Here is a 17017-nt window from a genome sequence, read left to right as displayed (position 1 = left end):
CTCGAGGTATCCAAGGACCAGTGTGCACTCACGTTCATTAGGAGGAAGTGGGAAGAGCTGGGCATATACATATGTCACACGGTGCTACACGTGCCACGGTGTGCACGTTTGGGAGTTGGTTCTCTTCTACCATCCGGGCCTCCAGGATCAAACCCAGCTGGCCAGGCTTGTTCACAAGCAGCTTTGATTCCACAGGCCAATCCTCACGACTTTTACAGAGCCCCCAGTGGTGGCTTGGACACTGTTTCAGACTGAGGGGGTTAAACTAGGGGAACCATCCATTCCCCGGGGCACTCTTCCTCTTCCTCTTCCTTTCCCCTTCCCCTCCCTCTCTCCTTCCCCCTCCCTCTCTCCTTCCCCCTCCCTCTCTTCTTCCCCCTCTCCTGCCCCGCCCCTGCCCCTGCCCCGCCCCGCCCCCTCCACGCCATGCCCCTCCCCTCCCCGCCCCTGCCCCTCCCCTCCCCGTTCCTTCCCCTCCCCCTCCCCCGTTTCTTTCTTCACGTATATTTGAGGAGGAGATGGAGTCAGCATGGTCCACAGGTGGTGGTGGCACAAGAGGTGGGAGTGAGTCAATGATTCAGGCCCCTGGGCAGAGCATAGAGCATCAACAGTGAGCACAGCTCTGCAGAACCAAGGCCGACCAGATCTGGCTTTGACCGGATCACTGTCATGCACCGGGGTGCAGCAGCCAGCACTGGCTTGCCCGAGCTGTCTTTTCTTTCTCTTACTTTGATAAGGTGAGCTGGCAAGTCAAGTCCCTGAGCCTGGGATGTTAGGGGGGTTTGGGTGGAGGGGAGAGCAAGGTCCAGGAGCCACCTTCGGCAAGGTGCTCTACACTATGCCCCAATCACAGCCAGTGACAGGAGCACGGCAGACAGAAGGCAAAGGAGCTCGAAGAAGGAAAAGGAAGTCCAAAGGGCAACGTGCAGTCCTCCTTAGCAACTCCCAGATAATCACCTAGCAGGACACTGGAGGAGCTCCAAGGTGGGGTGGGGCTGTCAACCGAGGAAACAGGAGGACTAAGATGACATTTCTCCTCTCACAGGGGCTGGCTTATTGTCCCCTTGTCCTTTCTGAATCATCTGAAGAGATGAATTTCCTTTCGGGGAGAGTCTGTTCTGAGAACTGAGTCTGGCTGTCAGGGAGCGCTGTGGACCGGCCCCCTGATGAAGGAGACAGTCATAGGTTCTTTACCAGGCGTAGAGTGGGGCCCAGCCATGGTCACACTGTGTTCAGGAGCGTGAGTGTGACCAAGCCATGATGGGCTCAGACATTAGTCCTGTGGGCTGTGAGCATGAGGTTAAGACAGTTTCGTGGGAACCCAGATCAGGCCCAACACCGGGGATGAACAAGCCCACCACAAGTGTGAGGAAAACAAGAACATGGCTTCTCCTGCTCCCACTGGGAGCCCAAATTAGAACTCTGCCCTTTGTCCCTGAGGAGTCCAGGCAACTGTATGTGGGCGTCGTGACCACAGGCCTTTGTTCCTCTCACCCACACAGGCCCCTCTGTCACTGTGCTCTGGCCTGCAGCCCACATCCTGGCAGACCAGGGCAGCTGGTGAGGTTGACCGTCAGCCTTGTCAAAGGACCATGTCAAGAGCACACAGTGCCATGCTGGCCGGGGGACCTGCATTCACCACCAAGCCCAGCTGGGATGCAGGTTTTTAAGTGTCGCTAACCAAGGTTCGGGGTGGAAACCCGGGTACCATGTGTGTGTCAGATGCTCTCCCCTCGGACCTTGGCTCTGGCTCACTAGCCTTCTTTGGGTTTAGCTATGGGTGGCCTGGTGGGACTCAGGAAGGAAGGAGAGGCAGGCAGGATGTATTTCCTCACTGGATGCTCAGGTTGTCTTAGGTTGACAGCTAATTGTCAAAATACTCTTTCAGCACTCTGACTCTGACATGTAGTCTGCTCACCTGTGAGATGGGATAATATAGCCCCAGCCACAGCTATGTAACGGGTGATGCTAAATGCTCAGATCACAATGTGCTACCTGGAGGCTCAGAGGACCACTAAGGGGGTCCAGGTTTGACTCTCGAAACCTAAATGGCAGTTCACAAACACCCTCTTCTGGCTTCCTTGGGCACTGCATATATATTGTACACACACATATAAAACCAAAATCTGATTTGTATCCATGTAGCATGTCTATGTGTATATACATATGACACATATACAGCAGAGAGAGAGACAGAGAGACAGAGACAGAGAGACAGAGACAGAGAGAGATAGAAGAGAGATAGAGAGGGAGAGAGACAGAGACAGATAGAGAGGCAGAGACAGAGAGATAGAAGAGAGATAGAGAGGGAGAGAGAGACAGAGATGGAGAGAGAGACAGAGACAGACAGAGAGGCAGAGACAGAGAGAGACAGAGAGATAGAGAGGGAGAGAGACAGAGACAGATAGAGAGGCAGAGACAGAGAGAGACAGAGAGATAGAAGAGAGATAGAGAGGGAGAGAGAGACAGAGATGGAGAGAGAGACAGAGACAGACAGAGAGGCAGAGACAGAGAGAGAGAGAGAGAGAAGACACTGAGGAACTAATATGTGGCTACCCTACAAAGCCTTCTGGGCCCTGTTCTTTGTGGTGTTTACAGATAAACACATCTCACCCACTGAATTAGTCTATGACCACCTTTCATGGTCTTCATGCACAGGGAAGAGATCTCTGCTTCTTGGCCAGCTCTGTAGGGGACAAAAGCGCACACAGGGGTCAGCACAGGAAATGGCCTGGGTCCCTCTGTGAAGGGGCTGAAGGATGTGGGTCCCCTTGGTGTCCCATCTGGACTTCCCAGAGAAGATACCAGGATGGGTGGGTTCCTCTGCAGTCACTTATCCCCAAGGTCCCAGAAACCCAGCCTGGTTAGATGTACGGGCTCACTGAAACCCAGCGTGCATGTGACACAGTTGTCTTGACCTCTCCTGGTGAGCACCCACTAATGCAGGGCCAGAGAACCTTTCTCTGGTAGGGAAAGCCAGCGGCCAGCACAGCCAGAGAGCTATTGTTAGCAGAACTAGCAAGTAGCTGTGCCCAGCACCAACCTGGGTGTTCTGCCTCATGGTCACCTCTTGCCGACACCACCCCGTGTCGACCCATGGAATCTCTTGCACTATTCTCTCATGTCTGTGGAGCGAGGCCTCTTTATTCTATGCAGTGACAGAAGGAGACGGCTGTGGTCTGAATGTCCCTCCACCCCAGGAGAAAATGTGTTGGAAACTTAATCCCATGTCCATGTTTCAGTGGTGTCTGGAGGTGGCCCCTGGTCTGAAGCTGAGGCAGAATGGTATGGCCAAGGTCAGGCAGGCAGAGTGAAGGAGGCCCTGGAAACCGTCTGGGACCACATGCTGCAAGGACAGAGTCTGTACCTGCCTGCCAGCTCTTACACCTGTCACTAATGTCCTTCCCCACTCTGCTAGCCAGCCATAGGGCTGAGGGCTCTGCTCAGTATGTGAGTACCGGGTACATGTGCCTGTTGACTACCATGGGCAGAGGACTAGCTCTCGCTGAGGAGGAGAAGCCAGTGGGAGCCTCAGTCTATAGGGAAGTGACTCTATGGTAGCGCCAGACCATGGCAGGGTGACTCAGCTGCCCACTGGCAGAAGGACGTCAGTCTCAAACTCGGCCCTTCCCTTTTCTTCCAGGGACAATTACAAACCCTGCTTTGGTTTCCATAGGAACTAGAAAACACTGGGTAACAGAGAGCCTCCAGACAGGTGGGCTATCACAGCAATCTTTCCCTGTCCCATTACCCAGAATTCCAGGTATCTCACAGGCTTGGAGCAGGGTAGGTGAACAGCCAGAGCTTATCTGAACTCGGAAGGACGGGGAGTCACATGTCTGCCCATCACATCTAACCTGAAGTCCACTAGGAAGGAGTGGGATTTCTTACAAGAAATGGGAGCTTAAGAATCCGGTCCAGGGGACCCGAGGACCCAGTGGGTGCACCTGTGTGGATCCTGTCCTGCACTCTATGGAGAGTGGACAGGAAAGGGCACGGCTGCTGGACCCCATGCTCAGGAAGCCCCAGGGCAGGGCATTCATGGAAAAGTCCTGTCAGGGAGTCAGGGAAATGTCAGAGCAGAGTGATGCGCTTTCTGGGAGGAGGCAGGGTGCTGTGTAGTGGATCGGAACTCTCCACTCCCCAACCAGCCTGAACTGAGTGTGGTGCCACTCTTGCCCGCACATGTGGGGCTGCGGGCTTGCCCGGTGACAGCTAGGGCCGTCCTGGCGTGACCTTCTCTGCCTGATGCTTTCTGGTCCTAAATCTTCACCCTCAGCCTTCTCTTGTCTTCATCCTAGGCTTCGACCAGACATCATGACCAGAAGCAGATCAGGGGAGAAATGTTTACTGGGATTACAATTCAGGTGACAGACAGTCTGTTGTTTCTGGGAAGTCAGGGCAGACACTGACACCCACAGTGCAGAGCACAGAGAACATTGCTTGCCTGCTGTCCCTCTTCTAGCTTAATATTTTGTTACTATGAGAGTCTGTTTTGCCTGTATGTGTTTCTCTGTAGCCTTTCAAGCCTGGCTTCCTCTGGAAGAGCAGTCGGTGCTCTCAACTGCTGAGCCGTCTCTCCAGCCCACTCTTGGATCATTCTGTCTCACATAGCGCAGGGTCCAACCCGTGAAATGGTGCTGCCCGCACGTGGGCAGATCTTCCCGCCTCACCTAACAATCAAGACCATCTCCAACAAATGTCCCACGGGCCAACCTGATCTAGAAAATTCCTCGCTCAAGACTCTCTTCCTAGGTGACTCTAGGTTGGGCCAAGTTGACATTTAAAACGAACCATCCTGGGGCTGGAAAGAAGCTCGGTGGCTAAGAGCACTGGCTGCTCTTGCAGAGGACCTGAGTTCAGTTGGCAGCACCCACATGCAGGTGCACAACCATTCCCAATTCTAGCTCCAGGGGATTTGAGATCCTTTTCTGAATTCCGCAGGCACCAGGCATGGACACGGTGCACATACACACCGTGCATCCTAAGATGCTCTGAAGGCAATGGCTCGCACATCTTTTATCACTACTAATTGGAAAATAACAACTGTGCACATGTATTATACAGTGTAGCGGCCCAGTGCACAGCACACTGTGGAATGTTCCACAGCAACCTCACGTGATGTCTGAGACTTCTCTAGCTAATCAGGTGCATATCCAAACTCCTCACCGAGGTACACACTCGCCAAATACCTCCTCTTCCCTAAAATATCAACATTATTCCACATTTAAACGCCATCCTTAACATCCAAACTACTGCCAGCACAGGAGGAACATCGAGTGACAGCTCACACCTTTCCCATGCTTTCCCACAGCCACCATCCTGGGTCTCTTGCCATGACCACTGAAGCTACCTTCTGGATGTTCTCATACCACCCACCTTCCACATACCCCTCCCCCACCCTCCACACAAACCCCCTCACCCTCCACACACCCTTCCCCCACACTCCCCCATCCTCCCACAACCCTCCCCACCTCTCAGTCCCTTTGCCTCCATCCTAAGACCTCTGGCTAGTGACAGTCCCCTCCTGTCACTTTGCAGGCACACTGTGGCCTTTAAGCCCCTCTTCTCCTCCCATGGACTCTTCCCATCCTGCAGGATGGTTTTGCCCTCCTTCTCCATGTTCAGCGACACAAATCTATATCACACTTGTGTTGCAAACAGTGAGCTTATCACATCGAATGATTCTAATCGTGTATGTGCGCATGTGGTGTGTGTGTCTGTTTACATGTGTGTGCAGGCCCGAGGACGTTAACCTTGGCTGTCTTCCTCCTTGGGGTCCACCTTATATATGTATTGAGGAAGGGTCTCTTGGTGGAGCTCAGAGCTCACTGATACAGCCGCTCTAGCTGCCAGCTTGATGGGGGGGTAGGGGGAGGTCCCCCCATTTCCACATCCTGAGTGCTGGGATTGTTTGTGTGAGTGCCAGAGACCCAAACTCTGCTTCTCACGCTTGCACTGAGCCATCTGCCAACACTTGGATGATGTTGTTGTTGTTATTATTGTATGAGTTGCACAATGGGGAGGAGGCCATGTGCCAGGGAGCACTGAGAAACGCCACAGGTGAGTACAAGGGAGAGGGGCCAGGGGAAGGCCCTGTAGCCCTCAGACCATGCAAAGAACCAGACTGAAGGCCATAGCAGGGAGTTGCTGGAGTGGGTAAGGCAGAGAATGTAAGAGTATTGAGCAACTGGTGCTGGAAGCGTTCATTCCTATTCCTGTGATGGTTCACTTTAGAGGGAAGGTTGGCAGCTGCCCAAGTTCATATGCAATGAGCAGGTTGAAAAGGAGAGTTCTAGACCGGAAGACCCGTGGCAGATTCGAGCCTCACCGGAGGCCACGCCTCCTCCTTTGCTCCGCCCATCACAAGTACAGGCCATCAGGGAGGGGGAGGGAGGGCACCCAGACAGCCATGGGCAAGTTGAACTCACAGGTTACATCACCTGAGAAACTGCTAGACACGTGACCTCTCTGACCCCACTTCAGACCTACCAAACCGTAAACTCAGGCGCCATAGGGGTCCCCAAGCTGTGTCTTCTTGAGCTCTCTAGGGAGTTTTGTGCAAACAGAGGTTTGAGACTCTCCGGAGCCTCTGTCACAGGCCTACCTGGGCTGTCTGTGACTTAGAGAATCAGTCTCTTGTCTGCCTCTCCTTGGGCTAAGAAAGGAGGAGGCCATGCAGTAAGGCAGGTTAACTGGCCAATTCAGGTGCTTAGGGTGGGGGTGGGGGTCACTGCACCAGACTCAGCCTCTTCTACATGGAGGTGGGGGGGTGGGGGGTGGGCAGGGAGGGGGTGTGTTTCTCTGCTGACCCAGCCCAGCCCAGCCCTGTCCTGCAGGCCTATGAAATGATTCACCCGAGGGCTATAGCAAGTGTATTTGCTGTCTGGTTGCCTTGACAACTTTTCCTGACCCCATTCCAGCTTAATATTAACCAAAGACAAACAACTTAAAAGCCAAGTAACAGAAGTGATGCAACTTCCGTGTGAGCCCCGGGAGGCCACGGAGCACCTGGGCAAGCCTCAGTGGCAGTGTGATGTCACACAGAGAAATGCCTGCTCGTGGGCAAAGGTAACCACATGACCTGGCTTGAGTGCCTCAATCATATGAGGGGAGGGGCTCTCCACTGAGCTGGGATTCCTACCAGAGCCGAGCACAGACAGGAACTGTGGCATCTTGAGGAAACCCTTCACTCATGTGACTGACAGGACCTTTTCTCTCGGCAAAGTTTTTGTTTTAGACCAAAAGCTCAGAACAAGTCCTGGGATCTGAACCAGGACGTGGGCCTGCCCTTTGCTGGGTGGCTTCAGACAGGTTGTCCAACTCTCTGAGCCTCAGTCCCTGATTTATAAATAGAGACGGAAATGTCTGTCTCTCAGAATGGCTGAGAAAATGAAATGGTAGTTTTGAAAGAGACGGTGAAAGCCTCCATATTGTGACAGCTCCCTTTGTTCCTGAGATGGGACACACGCTTTTCTGCGTTTGGTCTCAACCCCAGAGCAGATTAAAGTGGTAAAGCAGCAGGCATCATGGCACGCGCCTCAATCTTGGGAGTCAGAGGCAGGTGCATCTCTGTGAGTTCGAGGACAGCCTGATCTACGTAGTGAGTTCAGGGACAGCCAAAACTATGTGGAGAAATCCTGCCTCAAAAACCCAAAACAAAACGAAACAGAAGTGTCCGGGTGAGAAGTTCTCAGGGAACGTTCAACATAAACATCTGAGTGTGAGGAAGACAAACAGACAGAAACAAACAAACAGAAAACCAATGGGTAGGTGTGGGAGCGGAGGAGATGATGGCAGAAACACAGCTGCAGGAGAGGCAGGAAGGAGCCACGCACCGAGAAACACCTCTGAGCCGACAGCTAGAGACTGTCGTCGTTGTTACTGTGGAGACGGGGTCTTACCTGGCGTGGAACTTAGAGAGACCCTCCTGCCTCTGGCAGAGTGCCGGGATAAAACCCCTGGACCCCACACCCAGCTAAGCTCAGCACTTTACAAAGTGAGTTTGTAAATTTAAAAAGTGGATTTTCAGTTGTCCAGGAAACTCCCATGTGACACTTCTAATGGATCCTCTAGAGATTTTTTCTTTAAAAAAAAAATTACGTGTGTGTGTGTGTGTGTGTGTGTGTGTGTGTGTTATGCATGCGTGTATGAAGGTAGGAGGACATCCTACAAAAGCTGCACCTCTCTTTCCCCCATGTGAGCCCCGGGATTGAACTCAGGTCACCAGGCTTGGCAGCAAGCACCTTTACCCGCTGAGCTGCTTCGCTGGCCCCTGGCTGTGTTGTTTCCACTTCTCATCTGTCAAAGCGAGGTGCAGGGTTTGGAGCTCCACACCCGATCGGACAGCACTGGAGCGCAGGTCCTTCCATTCCATGGTTTAACATTCTGAGCATCACCTGAGGTCAAAGATGGGTCCAATTCATCCTGAAACAGAAAGGATGTCCAGCCCTCCTCCCTGCCAACCCACTCCTTCTGTATTTATTGCGACACACCATTAATAATGACTTCATTATCCACCGCAAACATTCACAGTGAAATTAGTGTGGTGGGGAATCACACGTTTCGTTTTCTGAAACAGGCTCTGCCTATATGGCCCAAGCTCTACATGGCTTTAAGCTTCCTACATAGTCTAGACTGACTTTGAACTCACAGCAATCCTACTGCCTCAGTGTCCCGAGTGCTGGCATTGCTGGCATATGTCACCACACCAGTTATTAGGACCCAGAAGTCGGGGCTTACATGCAGTCCCTGACTCAGGTCACCAGCCAGGCGTCATCAACCTTTTGATACCGCAGTGTGGTGTTGTTATCTACAAAGTTTATGCTCAGAACTACACAGTCGAGTCATAGAGAAGGACTCATAAGTCCCTCATAAGGTCTTAAAGTAAGTCTGTGGTCCTGTGTTGGGCCACATTCTTCGCTGTGTCACATTGGATACGGGGCTGCAGCCTGGGCTCGACGGGAATGTGGAGTGAGTGGAGATGCCTCAGTCCCTCTGCATGCAGTACCAGATGCTGCCCCGAGGGGGCGCTCAGTCACAGCCGCTGTCCGGCCACAGACAGAGCGGTCCAATCCCTGTGACTTTACGCTTTCCTTTACTCTCACACTTGTGTGGTAGTGAGCCGGGGATACACTTTCTTACGATGGACCCTTCGGTAAGGATGTGACCGCAGGGTACACCAATAGCCGCAGGACAACCAGAGTCTGTTGTTGGCTACCGGCCCTGGGCAAGGACGTACCCAGGACTCGATCCTCATGGCTCTTAAGCAATGGCCCGTTTTGCTGCCTTGCCCTCGGGTTCCCTGCCTTGCCCTGAGTCTGGGGTCTCAGTAAAAAGGCTCTCAACCTCTGAAAATGTCCCCTTCCATTTTTTTAGCTTGACATGTGATTTTTTTTTAAGGTATAAAATAGATTAAGTTCTTTTCAAAATGAATCCTTAAGTAAGCTCTTTGTTTATAAATTCCAAGTCTGAGCAACTGAGACTGTCCCGAGGAGACCTGGGACAGGTCAGGAGAGTGTTCTGAGAACCCCTGAGAGCTGTCTTCGAAGCGGCCGAGCTGGGCAGGTGAGGCCTGCAGGCAAGAGGAAGCCGGGTAGATTTGAGATAATGAAATCTGGACTCCACTGGGAGATCCCAGGTGAGTCACTGGGTGGCTTTAGGTTTCATTTTTTTTTTCTCTAAACTGGAAATTGGAATTACTCCCTTAATTAATTAGCTGCCCCTTCCCGGATTGCACAGCACGTAATTAAGGCCTGTGGTAAGTGAATTCCACGGGCACCTGCCTCATCCACAAACTCCATTATTTCAACTGTGATAGTCTGCAGCCGTACTACTCTAGACACGCTCCATCTCATGACCGCCCTTGCCTACTCAGCCCTTCTCTTTATTAGACACATCCATTATTTTCTCTAGGGAGCGATGCTCCAAGGCAAGAAACTACATTTCCCAGACTCACTTGCAGGCAGGATGCTCCTCGATCACTGGTGTGGTCACTGAGATGGAAGCCGACGTTGCTCAGGGGGCTCCTGAGGGAGCACTTCAAGGAAGTTCAGCTGACAGGCAGCTTTGCCACTACTTTCCTTTCCTTTTTCGGGTCTATAATGAGGACATGATGAGTGATGGTGGCCATGCCATAACCATATGGCAACCTTGACGATGGAAGACACACCACACCCTAAGTGTGACAGTAAAGAAAGCTAGTAGTGTCCTGGGAAAGGGAACCCATGGTGGAGGGCCACTACACAAGCCCTGGCCCATCCACTTCAGGCTTTAGTGTCTCCGCATGTGGTAAAGCCTTGCTCCCTAGAGTGGTGCCCATGGAAGGCTATGGAGCCTTTAAGAGGCAGGGCCTAGAGAGAGGTCTTCTTTTTTTCTTTTTTTCAGAGCTGGGGACCGAACCCAGGGCCTTGCAAGCGCTCTACCGCTGAGCTAAATCCCCAACCCCCCAAGAGAGAGGTCTTCTTGTCACTGGGGGCATGTCTTTGGGTGGGGTATTGGGAACTCAGCTCCTCTCTCCTTTTCTATTCCAGGCAGGCCCTGCCACCTGATCCTACCACACTGCCCCTCTGTCCAAGACCCTAAAGCGAAGGGCACCAGCCATGGACTGGAGCCTCTATAAATACAGGAGGGGATTAGACAGTTTGAGTGACCACGCCAGCAAACAATCACAGTACACCGTTCTAACGGCACAGATAAAACAATTCACATCACTGATACAGGTAAGCAGCACCAGTCTCTACCTGTGGGTCCCACAACTGCAAACCGAAGCTCCTTCCAAATCCCATCTGTCCTGAACGGGCTCCATTCCGTACACAGTGGATTCAGTAACATTTACACAGTGTCTAGGCTGCACTAGGCATGAGTTGTAACTGCGAGCTTTTCTGCCCGACCTCTTCGTTCCCAGAACAACAACTCTGAGACCCAATTGTTTATGAATGAATGCCTAGGCTTTGGCTCATTCCCCAACTAGCTTGTAATGTACACAACCTGTGTGTTCTAGCCGATGTCGGGCACAGGCTGGTTACCTCGCCTCGTTTTCTTGAATCCGACTTCCTCAGAGTTGGGGCAAATCTCTCCACCTCTCACTCTCTCCCAGAGTTCCTGCTGGATGACCGTCCCACCTTCTAATCCTGCCTCACCTCGGAAGCTTTTTGTTGTCAGGTGATTGACAGGTGATGCTTCCCTGCAGTGCACAAGAGAGTCTCTCTGCAGTAAGTGCCCCAGAGAGGCCCTGCAGTGTAGGACACGTGGGCTATATTCAAATGCCAAACCATTTCATATAAGGAATCTGGAGTCTTCAGGGACTTTAGTATTCTCTCTGGGTCCTGGGACACCTCTCTTTCCTGTAGACATCAGAGATGACAGTATGTGAATTAATGAGTGCGTGGGTGAATGAATGAGTGAATGAGATGGAATGGGCCTTGCTGTGGAGACACAGATCCATCTCTTGACAAGCACAGCAGTGACTATTTTTAGCAAGAGACGTCAAAAGAAACAAATATCTGTGGGAAGAAGTATGATGAGAAGAAGGAAGTTTGCATAATGTCGGTGTCTCCTCATGAGACACTTAATATAGCAAGGGGAAGGTGGTGACCTTAGAGTGGAAAGGCTTGGTGGACCCCACCTGAACCAGGTGGCCAGTTACCATAGCAGTAACCTGACACACAATCTCTTGCCTTGACACTCTGGGATGGATCGACATAAACCATGATGCTCCAGCCAAAAGTATCTAATGTGAGCAGACAATAGCCAAACACAAATTCAGCGACGTTCAGCGAGCCAGGCATGGTGGCACATACCTTTATTTCCAGCACGTCGGAGGCAGAGGCAGGCAGATCTCTGAGTTCAAGACCACCCTGGTCTACATAGTGAGTTGCAGGACAGCCAGGGCTACACAGAGAAACTCTGCCTTGAGAAAACAAAACCAACCAAACAAACCCAATGGACCAAACAAAACCAGCAACGAAAAGGACATTCTAGAAACGAATGGCACTTTCCAGAAGTATCAAGGTCTCAAGAGTCAGCTGTGGAGTCCTCTCAGTCCAGAGACCACGGAGACATAGAGGCTGAATGCCCTGGTGATGTCTGCTGGGCTCCCAGGCCAGACCCAGACACCAGTGGGGCAATCTGACAGAACTGGGATGTAAGTACGGGGTACAAAGTATGATATAAGCTGGCAGCTTATGTTAATCCTGGTATTGATGACTGTACAGTGTTGTGGAAAGAGAAGAAAACTATCTGGGAATTGTTCACACTGTTCATGCAACATTTGCCTAGGCCTGTGTCCTAGTTAGGGCTATTACTGCTGTGACCAAACACCATGACCAAAAGCAAGCTGGGAAGGAAAGGGTTTATTCAGCTCACACTTCCACAGCACCGTTCATCACTGAAGGAAGCAAGATTGGAACTCACACAGGGCAGGACCCTGGAGGCAGGAGCTGACGTAGAGGCCATGGAGGGTGCTGCTGACTGGCTTGCTCCTCATGGCTTGCCCAGACTGCTTTCTTACAGAACCCAGGACCACCAGTCCAGGGATGGCACCACTTACAATGGGCTGGGCCCGACTCCATCAATAATTAATAATTAATTAAGAATTAAGAATTAAGAAAATGCCCCACAGGCTTTCCTACAACCTGATCTTTTCTTGATTTAGGTTCCCCTCTCTCAGGTGACTGGAGCTCGCGTTAAGTCAATGTACAACTGGCCAACGTAGTCTGAAATCATTTTGAAAAACAGAACAAAATTCGCCCACAGCCCACTTCACTTCTCGCCATAGTTACAGATCGCCGCTTACTGAGTTGGTCTCCTGAATCCCAGAAGCCGCCACGGATACCTCACTTTCTCCTTTGGCGGCCCCACTAGCGAGTCTTGTGAGCTTCATTTTCTCTGTTTTCTGTCGCTGCAACGGCACGCCAGAGTCTGGTTATTCTACAGCTCTGAAGGCTGGGAAGCTCATGGCTGGCTCGCCCCATCTTCTGAGGTTCTCATTGCTGGTAAGGCCCTCACTAGAGCAGTGGACCTCAACCTAATACAGTACCTCATGCTGTGGTGACCCCCAACCATAAAATCATTTCTGTTGCTACTTTATAACTGTGACTTTGCTACTGTTTTGAATTGTAATGTAACAACGTGTGCTTTCCAATGGCCTTAGGTGACCCCAAAGGGGTCACAGCCCACAGGTTGAGAAACACTGCTCTTTAGCATTCTAGATGGCATAGGGGATCACATGGCAAAACGGGGCATCCTACAGTGCACCAAACTGGCTTTCAAACGGACCTGTTGTGAGGGGAACTCATTGTTATGATCTAGGTAAGTGTCCCCCGAAAGCCTGTGCCTAAAAAGCTGGGTCCCCAGCTCACGGGGCTCTTGGGAAGGGGTATGTCCTTTAAGAGGTGGGACCTAATGGGAGGTCATTTGGTCACTCTGGGAACCCTCTCAAAGGGGATGTTAGCAGCCCTTCGCTCTGCCTTCTGCTTCTCGGCTGCCATGAGGTGTGCTGCTCTGCCCCGCCCTTCTCTCCCCCAGATGCTCTGCCTTGTCACAGGCTGGAAGGCAACGGTGTCTCAGAGACCATGAACCCAGAGAGATGGAAGGAAGCTGACGGACACTTGAGCCCATGGATGGGCTAATCTATTCATGAGGACCAAGCTATCATGACCCAGCTCTGCGTGCTCCCTCAGAACACTTTATGGAGGAGTTTTAGTGGGGACATTGGGTCCACAGCAGCCATGTTCTCCTGGAATGCATTACCAACCAGGCTGCTTCCCACCACTCCTCCGTGGTACACACATCGAGCCGTCATTTCTAGGTGACTATGACCCTTGCCCTCCTGCGTGTTCGCTTCTTCTGTACCTTCAACTTCCAAAGGGGAAGGAAGGCCTCATGTCACTGTCACAGGCAGCTCGCATCTGTTCCCCCCAAACCCCACTCCCGCCCCTGGGAGCTTGCATGGCAGTCCCCATTGTCAGAACTTTGAGTCCCACCTTCCCTCACTGAGAGTCTGACTGCCCACAGCCTGTCTGGGTGGCCCTTCTAACCGGTGGACCGAATGCTCTTACTGCTGAGCCTTGGATGACTCTGCAGAGACGCTTCCTGGGAACTTGCTGTGGCCTAATCCTGTGTGGCAATGGGCTCACGCAGCCATCTCCAGAGAAGCCACTCAGTCCTCTTACTTCCTGATTTCATACTAAAACCGGAGCTTTCTTTAGACACTTGTGCTGAGAAACCAAACCAGCAGGGCTAAAAATACCCCCTCCTCACACCTCATTCCCTTTCCTAGACGTAGAACTCTGGAGACTAACCTCTGACTGTGAGCAACAAGAGGATTACGAGGCAGACTGAGAGCTAGGAGTCCACGTCAGTGTGCTGTGCTGTTTGGGATGCTTTTCCTGTCGCTAGGCCTGGGTATCAGTCAAGGGACCAGCAGCTGAACTTGATGGTCTGAAGCACATTTTCTCTAACTATTCCCTGGCATCCAGTTTGATACAGGACAAACACACCCCTCCTCCTAGGAAAGCTGACTCAGGGACATCTGAACCATTCTCTCCCGTCCATCCCTTCACTTAAACATAGTTACTGGGCACCCACAATGTGTCAGATTAAAAACCTATCCTCTCAGGAGCTTCCACTCTATCAGAAAGACAATGGAATAAAAAGTATATAGTATGTTCATCTGGGGTAAGTGTCACAGACAAAAAGAAAGGACAAAGAAAGGGTGGGGATGCTAGGAAGAACTGAATAAACCCAAAGGTGCACCTGTGCCAAGCAGCTGTGCTGTGCACCTGTGCCGTGCACCTGTGCTGTGCAGGTACTTAGAAACATGTTCCAAGCAGAGAGGAGGCTATTGTCCAGGCCTGGAACTGGGGTACACCTGAAGTACCACAGTGCTAGGAACTACACAGGCCATTGAGAGGACACCAGTTCTTACTTAGAATTAGGACATGATACCATCAGAAGGCTCTGGGCTGAGGAGAGGCCACTGCTGACTTCCCAGGAGAATGGGGCTGCTGAGTTAGCTGTCTGAATTACAGAGGAAGCCAGCGTATACCAGGAAGCAGGGAGACATTAATGTCAACTGGACAAAGCAGGCAAGGGCTGTGTGGTTCACAGCAGAATGGCAAGAGGAGCAAGTGTCCAAATCTGTTGGCAGGTCGAAGGGGATGCAGGCATGAGGAACAGAAGTCAGCTGTGTCTCCGGTGCGGCCTAAGCAAGGACAGCACAGCCGTCACTGGCTGTAGGAGCCAGAGGGTACTGGAGGTTGAGTGATCTGATCACTCAGGAGGGGCTTGCGCTGCTGCAGCCCATGCTGGCATAGAGCTAGACTTGGTGAATTCACCAAGATGGTGGGGGAGAGGGAAGGCTAACTAAGCACTGGGACACAGCTGCATTCAGAGACAGAGGCACAAGGGCCAGCCAGGAAGCTGCCCTCTGTGGCTGTGCTCAGAGCTCCGTGCACAGATTTGCAGTTTCTGTGCTGATGTGTGACACTCTTAATTTACAGCCCTGGAATTATGACACAGGGCAATGTGGCCAAGGAGAATGTCAAGAATTCACAAGGGCAAAGGTTACTGAGGAGAGCCGGAATCCTGTGATGTTTTGAGCAGAGAGGGAGAGCACACATCCATGAAAACAGCAGAGATGACATTTAGAAAGAGGAAGCAGCCCGCACAGAGCCTGGAGACGAAATTCCAAGGAGGAGGAAACTGAAGGGTGGGGTGTAGAAGACAGCAAGCCATTCTTTCTGGCTGATCCCTAAAGGAGAAAGCAGGCATGAAGCTGACCAGAAGACGCTTTGCTGTTGGGGATTGATTCTAATGCTTTGCATTAATCCAGTCTCCCTAATCAGGAATCTGCCCATCCAAATGCTGAAGGTCCTTGTCTCCATTTGGTTTTTGATTGAAGAGCCAATGACCAATGTCTGGTCAGGTAGACTGAGGCGGGATCTTTGGATTTGTACAGGCCAGGAACTAGAAGAAAAGAGAGGAGAATCACCATGATTTGGAGGGAGACAGATCAGTTAGAGCTGCAGAAGGAAACTCATCTGAAATGTAGGTGAGAAGGAATACAGGGGTCCCCCCCAGAAGGGTTGCCCAGAAACGTCTTGGGCAGCAAAGACTAGGGAGCCACCCAGACAGAGCCAGGACAACAAAGATAAAGTATAGAATTAGAGGTCGTTAAGCCAGGAGTACCAGAGGAGAAGTGTGCACGCTGGGGAAGGGTTAGGAATGTCCAGCCTTTGAGTTAGTCCCAGCATGTCAAAAATGAACTAGCGTGCGTGTCTTTCTTTCAAGAATCTAAAGAGCTCCAGGGCAGGTGTGCATGTGCGACTCACCAGGAGCCAGAGCGGTTTGCAAGCTACCGCTACACTTTACCAGAACAAACTTATAGCGCTGAGGGTCTTCATGGGGTGGCCTCACATTTGGGGAGCCATAGGATGGAGGGCATCTTACCCAGGCCTTGGTGCTCCCGAGAACAGGCTACAGGTTGTAACTGACTGGGAGGAAGTGGCTGGAATTGGTGGTGCTGTGACCTGGAAATGCAGGAGTGTAAGTGGAGGGGCAGTAGCAATGGGCTATACTGAGACGAAAGGGGTCAGAGGGCACCATGATGGAGAGGTGGAACCAGAAGAAGGGAGCAAAGACAGGGCCAGGCTCTGGAGCTTCAGCAGGGGCTAAAAGAACTACTAAGGAACTGCTCTTCCTGGAACCCCTCTCAGCTACACTCTTCTCCCCAAAGCGAACCCAGGCCCTGGTGCAAAGCACTTGTGAAAATGCTGTGAGCAGAAAGGAACACGCAGTGTTTAACCACAGGGCCAGTGGGAAAGATTCCAGGCTGCCTCTGGGCATAGCCAGATGTGTTTCCATGTCTCTCCACATACCCGCCCCAAACAGGACCTTGTGGTGTTGGTCCACAGCATGGTTCTCTTTCTAAAGGGGACATATCCTGAGCCATGTATGGGTGGCCACAGCCCAGGAACATGGATTCAGTTTGTCCTAAATGACCTGTTTTACCATG

General features: G+C 51.8%; 2 long non-coding RNA genes across 7 annotated transcripts in view; one reads left to right on the top strand and one right to left on the bottom strand.

The window, feature by feature from the left end:
• Positions 1-521: 521 nt before the first annotated feature.
• On the top strand, positions 522-14418 carry LOC102555129 (uncharacterized). Of its 4 annotated transcripts, XR_010057148.1 has the most exons (9): positions 522-1685; positions 4302-4367; positions 9470-9640; positions 10533-10721; positions 11099-11213; positions 12656-12995; positions 13204-13311; positions 13528-13810; positions 14282-14418. It is a non-coding gene; the product is annotated as an uncharacterized LOC102555129 (long non-coding RNA). The 4 variants fall into 4 exon arrangements; XR_005492757.2 differs by lacking the exon at positions 11099-11213; XR_005492759.2 differs by lacking the exon at positions 11099-11213 and having other exon boundaries at positions 522-1662; positions 12656-13311.
• Positions 11763-17017, bottom strand: part of LOC102555043 (uncharacterized) — a 50980-nt gene continuing 45725 nt past the window's right edge. For all 3 annotated transcript variants that reach the window (XR_001840967.3, XR_001840965.3, XR_005492755.2), the window contains exon 5: positions 11763-15969. This is a non-coding gene — a long non-coding RNA (uncharacterized LOC102555043). The remainder of the gene's footprint in view (positions 15970-17017) is intronic.

Source organism: Rattus norvegicus, chromosome 13, assembly GCF_036323735.1.
Source record: "Rattus norvegicus strain BN/NHsdMcwi chromosome 13, GRCr8, whole genome shotgun sequence".
Classification (NCBI taxonomy): Eukaryota; Metazoa; Chordata; class Mammalia; order Rodentia; family Muridae; genus Rattus; species Rattus norvegicus.
The sequence above is the reverse complement of the archived record's forward strand: the minus strand, read 5'-3'. Positions and strand labels throughout refer to the sequence as shown.